The sequence below is a fragment of the Odocoileus virginianus genome, chromosome 11, assembly GCF_023699985.2.
Source record: "Odocoileus virginianus isolate 20LAN1187 ecotype Illinois chromosome 11, Ovbor_1.2, whole genome shotgun sequence".
Lineage (NCBI taxonomy): Eukaryota > Metazoa > Chordata > Mammalia > Artiodactyla > Cervidae > Odocoileus > Odocoileus virginianus.
Window position 1 is genome coordinate 71,033,223 of NC_069684.1, and position 10,275 is coordinate 71,043,497.

Consider the following 10,275-nt stretch of genomic DNA (forward strand, 5'->3'; position numbering starts at 1 on the left):
AGGGTGGACTAGTCCTCCTTTCCATTGCTTCTTCTCCCCCAGAGTTTCTTTCTAATGATCTCTTGCATTTGATTGAGCTTTCTGGCCCATGGAGACCCTCATGGGAGATGGGGTGCCGTCGGCCTTTTCCAACCCCCATCTTGTAGAAGAGACTAAATCAGCAACCCTGTGTTAAACCGAGCAGCACAGCTAGCGAGTGACGGGAAGGAGATTCGAATTCAGCTTGTGGTGGAGGGGAGTGCAAACCTCCGCCCCCACCGTTCTGAGCTCTACAGGAAGGGATGGCACCCCTACCCCACCCCCACTCCCAGTGTCTGCAGAGCAGGACCAGTGCTCAGGTCAAAGGCTTCCAGCTCCAGAGAGCTGGAGAAATCTGCTTGGTGAGATCAAAGAGTTGTGTGGGCAGGTGCTTCTTTTTGGAATTGAACAGCTGCAGAAGGGAAGGCAAGAGGCGGGGCGGGCAGGAGCTGAAGAGACGGCACACAAAGCATGCAGACGGTCGGGCAGGTGAGTTTCCTAGGTCCGCAGAGCACAGCAGACTGGCGGCTTCAGAAACGACAGAAATGTGCTATCCCGCAGTGCTAGCGGACTGGGGGTGGGGGGGTGGGGAGGTCCCCTTACCTCTTCCCAGACCAGAGAACTGCGCTGCCCTGGGAAGGCTTCCTGGCAATCCTGCTGTAATAACTGGGCCTCAGGGGAAGCAGGGATTTGGTGCCAAGAGTGCACACAGGAGTGGGGGGTGATGTGAAAAAAGACTGGAAGGCAAGTTGGAGCCTATGCAGACCTTGAACGGCGGATCAGCGCCTCCAGAAGGGTTTGGGGAAGTGGGCCAGCCGAAGTATTCATATGATGATGGTTCAGCCTCTCCAAGCGCGCCCCTCCCCACCCAAGGTGCAGGGAGTGTCGGGTTGGGGAGGGCCCAGGGGGAGAAGCTGATTTCTGGGCGGGGCTCCAAAATCACTGCAGATGGTGCCTGGAGCCTTGAAATTAAAAGACGCTTGCTCCTTGAAAGAAAATCTATGACCAACATAGACAGCATATTAAAAAGCAGAGACATTACTTGGCTGACAAAAGTCCGCATAGTTAGAGGTATGGCTTTTCCAGTAGTCACGTATGGATGTGAGAGTTGAACCGTAAAGAAAGCTGAGCATCGAATAATTGATGCTTCTGAACTGTGGTGTTGGAGAAGACTCTTGAGAGTCCCTTGGACAGCAAGGAAATCCGACCAGTCCATCCTAAAGGAAATCAAGACTGAATATTCACTGGGGGGACTGATGACTGAAGCTGTAACTTCAATACTTTGTCCACCTGATGTAGCCAAAGAGCTGAGTCGTTAGAAAAGACCCTGATGCTGGGAAAGATTGAGGGCAGGAGGAGAAGGGGACGACAGAGGATAAGATGGTTGGATGGCATCACCGACTCGATGTACATGGGTTTGAGGAAACTTCAGGAGTTGGTGATGGATGGGGAGGCCTGGCGTGCTGCAGTCTGTGGGGTCGCAGAGTCGGACACGACTGAGTGAACTGAACGAGGTCTTTGCTGCTTACCTTCGCACGCTCAGCACAGGGACTGAGCAAGTGCATGGGAAGACCTAACGCCCCAGTCCCAGTTCCTAGTCTGGCCAGACCAGATGCTTCTGGCTCCTGAGACCTTTATGTTTTTTTTTCATGCAAAACCTCCCAGACACCTACCTCCTCTGAAGAGGAAATACCTGACAGATGACTCAGAAGGTCACTGGGGTGAGGGGCTGGAGGCCAGAAATGTCTTGATGCCTAAGGCAACACTTTAGAAGTGATGGGCTTTCTAGGTGGTTTCAGGAGAGCATGTCTCTCTCAGGCTAGGGGGTCGCTCTCCCTTCCCTGCGCCCTCCACGTTGCTGCCCCGAGGTGACAGGTGGACGGGAGCTCCAGACTTGCGGCTGGTGGCCTTCTCACCTGCTGGGGCCCTGACTGGGCCGACCAGACTCCACCCTGGGTTGGCCACGGAAGGGAGGGTGTGGCTGTCCCAGGAGGGCAGGGCCCCGGGCCCATCCACTATCTCCAAGACTTATCTGCATTATCTGGAGGGCCCGAGGGAGCGCTGGGGGCCCTGGCCTCCCGCTCGACAGAAAGTTGAGTCTGACTCTCGGAGGTCTCAACTCAGGTTAGCAATTCACATACTTAAAAACACGTGTTCATCAGGGAAGAACAATTTCCAAAGCCTTTCCCAGCCTCCCCACTCTGGATCACCACCCCATCTGTAGAAGCAGGGACTGGATTGGAGCTCGCCTTCCAAACTGGTCTTATCCCAGACCTCAAGCCCCAGCGCCTCAGGAAAGTCGACTCGGCTCTGGATGGAAAACGACCACCTCACTGCTCTCTTCCAACCTCCCTCACCCGCAACAGATCGTGGCTGGATTCCCCTGCCCTTTGGGAAATCGCTCCCATCTACAAGTTCACCGACACGGTTACAGAGCTTAGACACCGTCCCCCAGAACCCCTGGTCCTCCAGGTGATTCCCAGGCCCAGCTCCTAAAGCCCTGCCCTTCCAGCCATCCCTCCGCACCTCTGCCTCGGGCGGCCCCTGGGAGACCACTGGGAGCAGGCAGCTCCCTGGACCACCCCTGCCACTCACCTCCCCTCCCCGCCCCAGCCCAGTCACCCCCAGAATGTAGAATGCTCCCTCTTTTGTGTACACCCACCTCACCCCCTACACACAGGTTCCCCTCAGGACATGGCGATATCACTAACCCTTGTGGGCCCACAATACTCTGTGCCTAACCCTCGCTAGGCACCCAGAGCCTAAATGTGTAACTGAATGGAATAAATGCAACCAGTGACTGAACTGAATGAACGTCAGACATCCAAGAGTGCAGAGAGCACCAGGTTTGGGAATAACCTTTACAAAGCCCCCCATCCTCTAAGCACAGATATCTGACTGATGCAAGGAGCCAGAGCCAGGAAATCAGAGGATTTCAAATCCTCCTGCTTAGGGGTGGGTTCCCTCTCCCCTTTGCCTCAGGCTCTGACTGGAGTGATCCTTAAGAACTGGGCTTTTCAAAAGCTGTGGGTGAGGGGCCAGTCTGGTAATCCAGGCTGGAGGTAACGGCCCACGCCAGACTGTGCAAGGGCCACTCAGGGCCAAGGAAATGCTAGCTCGTGCTTTCCCTTCCCGAGGGCTAGGAGCCAGTGACCTGGCCAAAGAATGTGCTTGGCCAGGGGTGTACACTCCAGGATCAGCTTGGGTGGCAAAGGGCGCAAGCCATGGGTGGGAGCCGAGCACGGGCAGATCCTCCTCCTGGGCACCCTCCCATCCCTGCATGTGTGGACCTCCCCAGACCTCCCCGAGTGCAGCTGTGGCAGAGGCCAGGAGGAGGAGAGCCTTCAGTCCCTGCAAGGGAACAGCATTTCAGTGGAGTCTGAAGTACCGAGTGCTGAGCCACAGTAGGCACAGCCGTAAATCCCCGGCTACTGGGGAGCCTTTTCCGGCTGACAAAGAGCATCTGAGTTCAGGATCTCCTCTGATGGACAGGAACTGAGCCTCAAGGGGACTGAGTCAACTGCCCCAGGTCACGTGGCCAGCAAGGGGTGGGGCTCCTTAGTATGGAAACCCATTCTCTGGCTGCCATCCTGAGTCTCACGACCCCCCTGCTTCATCTGAATCAGCAGCCCCAGGATCTAACCCAAGGCTCTGACTTCACAGGGTCAGTGATGGATCAGTCAAATATGGGGTGTGGAAACATGGACCCCTGTCAAGGTAGGAGTTTACTTTTATTTTCTTATTCTCCATCTCAGTCCATCAAGCATCTCAGTAACACACTAGGGTTGTTTGGTGGAAAGGACTCAAACTTGGTGACTGGATACCCAGCGGATGAATCCCATGAGAGCTTTTGACCCAGTCATAAGCATCAGTGCCCGCCCCCCCTGTCCCCCCACTTCCCAACCCCACAGCAATGCGAGTTACACCTCAGAGACTGAGAAAAGAATACAGAAGTGAGGGGCAGAAAAAGATCTTTTTATTTAGCCGTTAACAAATGAGGTAAGGAGACCCCTTTCCAAAATACTGACTAGAAGTTCTAGACCTAAATCAACACAAATACCTACCCACCCCACCTCCCAGCTCTCAGAAAGAGCCCTTGTCTGCATTAAAAATCAGCAGTGAGAGTAATCCAAAGGCCCTCGTTTCCCCCACCCCCGGAAAGGCTGCTCTCTCCTTCCCCCAGCACAGAGCTCCGCCTCGGGCGGCTTCCAGGACCACTTGCCAGCACTGGGCTTATCTGACAGTTCTTTGTCCCAGATCAGATCAGCTGTAGCTCGGGAAGCCTGATAAGCTCCGCACTGCCCCAGCTCCCATCCACACACACACATGCTTGGGTGTCTGCCACATGGGGGTGGGGAGGAAGGAGACTTGGGAGGACCAGAGTCCAGCAGAACCCAGAGCAGAGTGAAGAAACACCCGTCTGACAGCTTCATGTCTTGTTCCATCTGACAGCCAGCCCATGAGGTCGTGAGATGCATTTCAGGTTGAATGAGTGATGACTTAGTTTAGGCTACTGGAGACTTGAGCCAATCAAGAATCCTCTCTGGGCTTCCCTGGTGGCTCAGCGGTTAGGAATCCACCTGCCAAAGCAGGAGACGCGGGTTCAATCCCTGGTCTGGGAAGATCCCATGTGCCGCGACAGAAGGAGCCGCCGCAGTGAGAAGCCCACGCGCCCCAGAGAGAGCAGCTCCCGCTCGCTGCAGCTAGAGAAGAGCCCGAGCAGCACCCAAGACCCAGCACAGCCAAGAAACAATCACTGAATCATCTCCGAGCCAAGGCATGCTGGCTGAGAGTGCTGTTCTTGGAGCCAGACTGCCTGGGCTCCAGTCTGGCTCTGCCACTAGCCAGCTCTGTAACCCCACAAGGGCAGTTACTTCATTTCTCTGTGTCTCAGTTTCTTCATCTGTGCAGTGGGGATAATCATATGTTAGAATCTACTTCATAGAACTGTGATCAGGAGTGAATGCATTCACACAGTGACTAGTGCACAGTAAGTGTTCGCTGTACAAAGGAGAATAATTCTCTTTCTATATAATTTTATTTATTTTTGGTCAGGCCAGGTCCTTGCCTTCTCACTGAGGTGGCTTCTCCTGTGCCGAGCACTCCCTAGGGCGCACAGGCTTCAGTGGTGGTAGTGGGCTTAGCAGTTGCGGTTCCCAGGCTCCGGAGCACAGGCTCAGTATTGTGACGCATGGCCTTAGTTGCTTCGAGGCGTGTGGGATCTTCCCGGATCAGGGATGGAATCTGTGTCTCCTGCATTGGCAGACAGTTTCTTTAGTACTGAGCCACCAGGGAAGTCCAAAAGAGAATAATTCTTATCCAGAGAGGTGCCAAGACATAGGCTATTAGTGGCAGAGTGGAGCTTGGGGCGCAGGGTGTCAGACTCCTGAGCCAAAACATTGCATCAGGGGTAGCAGAAGGAATGGGGCTCCTGAGTGTCCTGTAGGGAGGCATCAGTTGCCAGATGGGCAAAAAAAAAAAAAAAACGGTGTGACTGAGATTTGTAATATGTTGCTAAATACCATGGGACAAGTTACAGCAGTGTCGAAATGGAACTGTTTTTTTAATCCAAATATGTTGCTATAGATGAAGAGACTGCCCTCCAGAGAGAAAGTCCTCAACCATGATCACACATGGATAGTGGTAAAAGAGGAGCTGGAATTCAGGACTCCTCCAGTATCCTTGCCTGGAAAATCTCATGGACACAGGAGCCTGGTGAGCTGCAGTCCATGGGGTCACAAAGAGTCAGGCACGACTGAGCGACTAACACTTTTTTTTTTGCCCATGCCTCACAGCTTGCAAGATTCCCCAACCAGGGATTGAACCTGGGCCTTGGCAATGAAAGTGTGGAGTCCTAACCACTGGACTGCCAGGGAGTTCCCTGGAACCCGGTGTGGAGTCTGCACCAAGGCCACAGGTGCAGGACCTTTCACCAAGGCCACAGACACGGAGCCCAGAACCAAGATCACCTCCAAAGCTGACTGAGCACCTTCATAACAGTTGCCAAAAGGGCCTCTGATTATCACCCGCAAGCTTCCTGACCCCAAACTCGGCAAAAGTGCCCACACCAGTACTCACCCTCTAGCACCCTAACCAATCACCTATGCCAACTTTCCAGCTGGAATTATCTTTGTCTTGAGGCTATAAAAATTGACTACTAACCCACGAAGTGTCAGCTCTCTCTTGAGCCAGCTTGCTGTTCTAACTTGTGTCCTGTCGACTTCCCTGGGCTGTTAGGAGGTCAGCTCACTGTGCTCACAGCCCTCGAATTATCTCTGCTCTTTGTTCTTAATAAACCTACTCCTTTCTGCAATACCCACATTCGGACTGCCACGACACCCAGAACTTCTGTTCATCTGTGTGTATTTTCCCTGCTGCTGCAGGTGGGGGACAGTGCAAGTTGTCTGGCTTGCAGAGAAGAGCTAGCTTCTTGATCACATCCTTCCTAAGCCTGGCCTGTGAATAACATTAAATTTCCCATTTTAATGGATAGCTTGGGGACTGTTTTCAGAGTTGGAAGCCCAAAATTTCCCAAACTCCTGCTAAGGCTTACTAGAATTTAGATTATAAGTATCTCATCAGTTCCATCTTGTATTTCCAGAGCCCATTTGGGTACCACAAGACAGCATGATTCTTAGGGACTTGAGCTGTGATGTCAGACTAGGCAGGGTTTGCCTCCCAGCTCTGTTACTTCTAGCTAGGGCTGGGTGGTCTTGGACATGATGCTATATTGAAGATGCTTAGAACCAGGACTGCCTCAATAAATGTTATATAGAAAGGAAAGTGAAAGTGAAAGTCACTCAGTCATTTCTGACTCCTTGCAACATCATGGCCTATACAGTCCATGGAATTCTCCTGGCCAGAACACAGGAGTGGGTAGCCTTTCCCTTCTCTAGGGGATCTTCCCAACCCAGGGATCAAATCTAGGTCTCCTACATTTATCAGCTGAGCCACAAGGGAAGCATAATATTATACCTATTATTGTAGTTGTTCAGTACATATTTGTTGAACAAAGCAATGCATGAATGAGTGAACGACTGGCTCATTAAATGAACAAATTGCCTAAGCAGACATATACGTGTGGTCACAGCTTTCAGTTCAGTTGCTCGGTCATTTCCAACTCTTTGCGACCTCAGAGACTGCAGCATGCCAGACTTCCCTGTCCACCACCAACTCCTGGAGCTTGCTCAAACTCAGGTCCATCGCATCGGTGATGCCATCCAACCATCTCATCCTCTGTCGTCCCCTTCTCCTCCTACTTTCCCAGCACCAGGGTCTTTTCCAAGGAGTCAGTTCTTCGCATCAGGTAGCCAAAGTATTGGAGTTTCAGCTTCAACATCAGTCCTTCCAATGAATATTCAGGATTGGTTAGATCTCCTTGCAGTCCAAGGGACTCTCAAGAGTCTTCTCCAACACCACACAGTTCAAAAGCATCAATTCTTCTGCACTCAGCTTTCTTTATAGTCCAACTTTCACATCCATACATAACTCCTGGAAAAGCCATAGCCTTGACTAGATGGATCTTTGTCGGCAAAGTAATGTCTCTGCCTTTTAATATGCTGTCTAGGTTGATCATAACTTTTCTTCCAAGGACCAAGCATCATTTAATTTTATGGCTACAGTCACCATCTGCAGTGATTTTGGAGCCCCCAAAATAAAGTCTCTCACCATTTCCATTGTTTCTCCATCTATTTGCCATTAGGTGATGGGACCGGATGCCATGACCTTAGTTTTCTGAATGTTGAATTTTAAACCAACTTCTTCACTCTCCTCTTGTACTTTCATCAAGAGGCTCTTTAGTTCTTCACTTTCTGCCATAAGGGTGGTGTCATCTGCATATCTGAGGTTATTGATATTTCTCCCGGCAATCTTGACTCCAGCTTATGCTTCATCCAGCCCAGCGTTTCTCATCATGTACTCTGCATACAAGTTAAATAAGCAGGGTGACAATATACAGCCTTGATGTACTCCTTTTCCTATTTGGAACCAGTCTGTTGTTCCATGTCCAGTTCTAACTGTTGCTTCCTGACTTGCATACAGATTTCTCAGGAGGCAGGTCAGGTGGTCTGGTATTCCCATGTCTTGAAGAATTTTCCACAGTTTGTTGTGATCCACACAGTCGAAGTCTTTGGTGTAGTCAATACAACAGAAGTAGATGTTTTTCAAGAACTCTCTTGCTTTGTCTATGATGGTCACAGCTTTGGGCATTCCATAAAACATGCTATACTTAGTTTTGTCAGCAGAGAGCAGCATTGAGTCAAACATTTCAAATTTGTCAGCGACTTGAACAATTCAGTCACAGTCCTCTTTTTGGAGCCCACCTCCCAGTCTTGGAAGGCCGCTTCTAATGAGCAGGAGCAGTTCCACTAGCCCCTGAAAAAGAAAGGGTCATACTGTTCACCACCGAAGAGTGACGGTTACAGAGGGCTGTAACTCAGAGCTCTGAGGAAGGGAAATATAATGATTGTGGTCTCAGGCAAAGCAGTGGTAGGCTGAGCCCTCCAGCCTGCAGCAGCCCCTTTGCCAAAGAAAAGGAAAGAGGGTCCAGGCACATATACTCAGATAAACCCCAAGGCAGGAGATGCTCCAGGGCCTGGGAGCCCCCCTAAAGCTCAGCAGACCCAGAGAGCGCCCAGCTGGCCCTCGTCTCCTTCTCTCCCCCACTACTCTCTTGGTACCTCCCCTCACTCTCACCCCGCTACCCCATCCCTGAACGTCTTTCATCAGTTTACTCTTGCTTTGATCCAACTGGCCTCCTGTGAAGCCCTTCCTCGAACCCCTGAGCCAGAATAAGACCCATCCTTTTAACTATACATGGCATTTTGTGCCTGTCTCTTAAAAACAACACATACATAGTTTAAATTTATTAGTTTGTTTTCATCTGTCCAAGAGAATGACAGAATTAACACTATAGATACAGGGATGTGAAATCTGTGATATGAGATGAGGCATAGGGCAGTTGGTTGCAAGAAGCTGCTTATTTTTTGGTTAACACATAAAAGTTTTTCCTTCATACTTTCTTCAAGCATCTAAGTGCTCCTCTTGTGCCCTAAATTTGTGCTACTGGCGAAACCACCTATCTAGTTTTCTTCTTATTTTTTATTTTACCTTTCGAAATTTTTATTGGAGTATAGTTGATTTACAACGTCGTGTTATACGCTGATCTTGAGAGCCTTCCCACTGTCTGCTTTGGATTAGATGGTAAATTGCTTACTTATATCCCTTGCCAAACTGTAAACTTCCTGAGACCAGGGAGCTAATTGTCAATCATCCCTCAAGAGTCACCTGAGATGTATTTCTTTTCCAGGAGAACTGCTTTCCCACCACTCCCCACCTCACCCCCAAAGCAGGCCTTGGTGTCCCTCTCCGGCCCTCCCACGGGCACCCTGCGCTTCACCCATCACTGCAGTCCTTACTCTGAGCCGTCTTAACATCCGCTTCCGCTGGTCTGGACCCACCCAGACACAGGCACAGATTGTGAAGTGTGTCAGAGCTGGGACGGATGCTTGTTTTTAATTGTCTTCCCAGCGAAGCATCTAGCAGGCTCAGTAAACCATTAATCCCAGAGCCCCTCACACCATGATCACCAAGGGTAAGCTCCTGCGCGCCCACGTTCAACCGCACGACTCAGCTCAGCCCAGACTCCTAGGCACATCCGCGCACATGACCCAGGAATTCCCCGACGTCTGCCGGCAGCCAGCAGCCGGCAGCCGAGCTCCCTGACGTAACATGCATTCTCGCTCTGTGTCAGACCAGCTCTTCCTTTCGGGAGTCCGAGCACTGAGTTTCAGCAGTTAGGATCATTTCCGAGTCTCATGCTCTTCCGGCTCTATGTCTGTCTGCCCCTAGCCTGTCTGCTGCAGACAGACAGCAGCTACATCTATTCATGACCAAAGCCCAGCCCACACCAGGTCTGGAACTGAGGAGGTCTCTTTTCTCTGAAGACTTGGGCTGTCTCCACTTGCCCCCTAAAAGGAGATTCACATTCTGATCAAAGGAAGCTTAAGTAGGGGTGGGGAAAGTCCAAGAGGTACAAGGGATCTCCACACCCCCCGACCCCCACCTCATCCCCCAGCCCTGCAATAGGCAGTTTAGATGGGAACAGAGGGAAATCCCTCAAGTCTTTGAATTCCACTGCATATGCATTCTTTAAGTTCATAAAAGATTACTGAGTGCATTTTTGTGCCTAGCAATGGGCTATGTATTAGGGATACCTGGAGTCTAGATTAGGTCTAGATTAGTCTAGACTTCATAGGG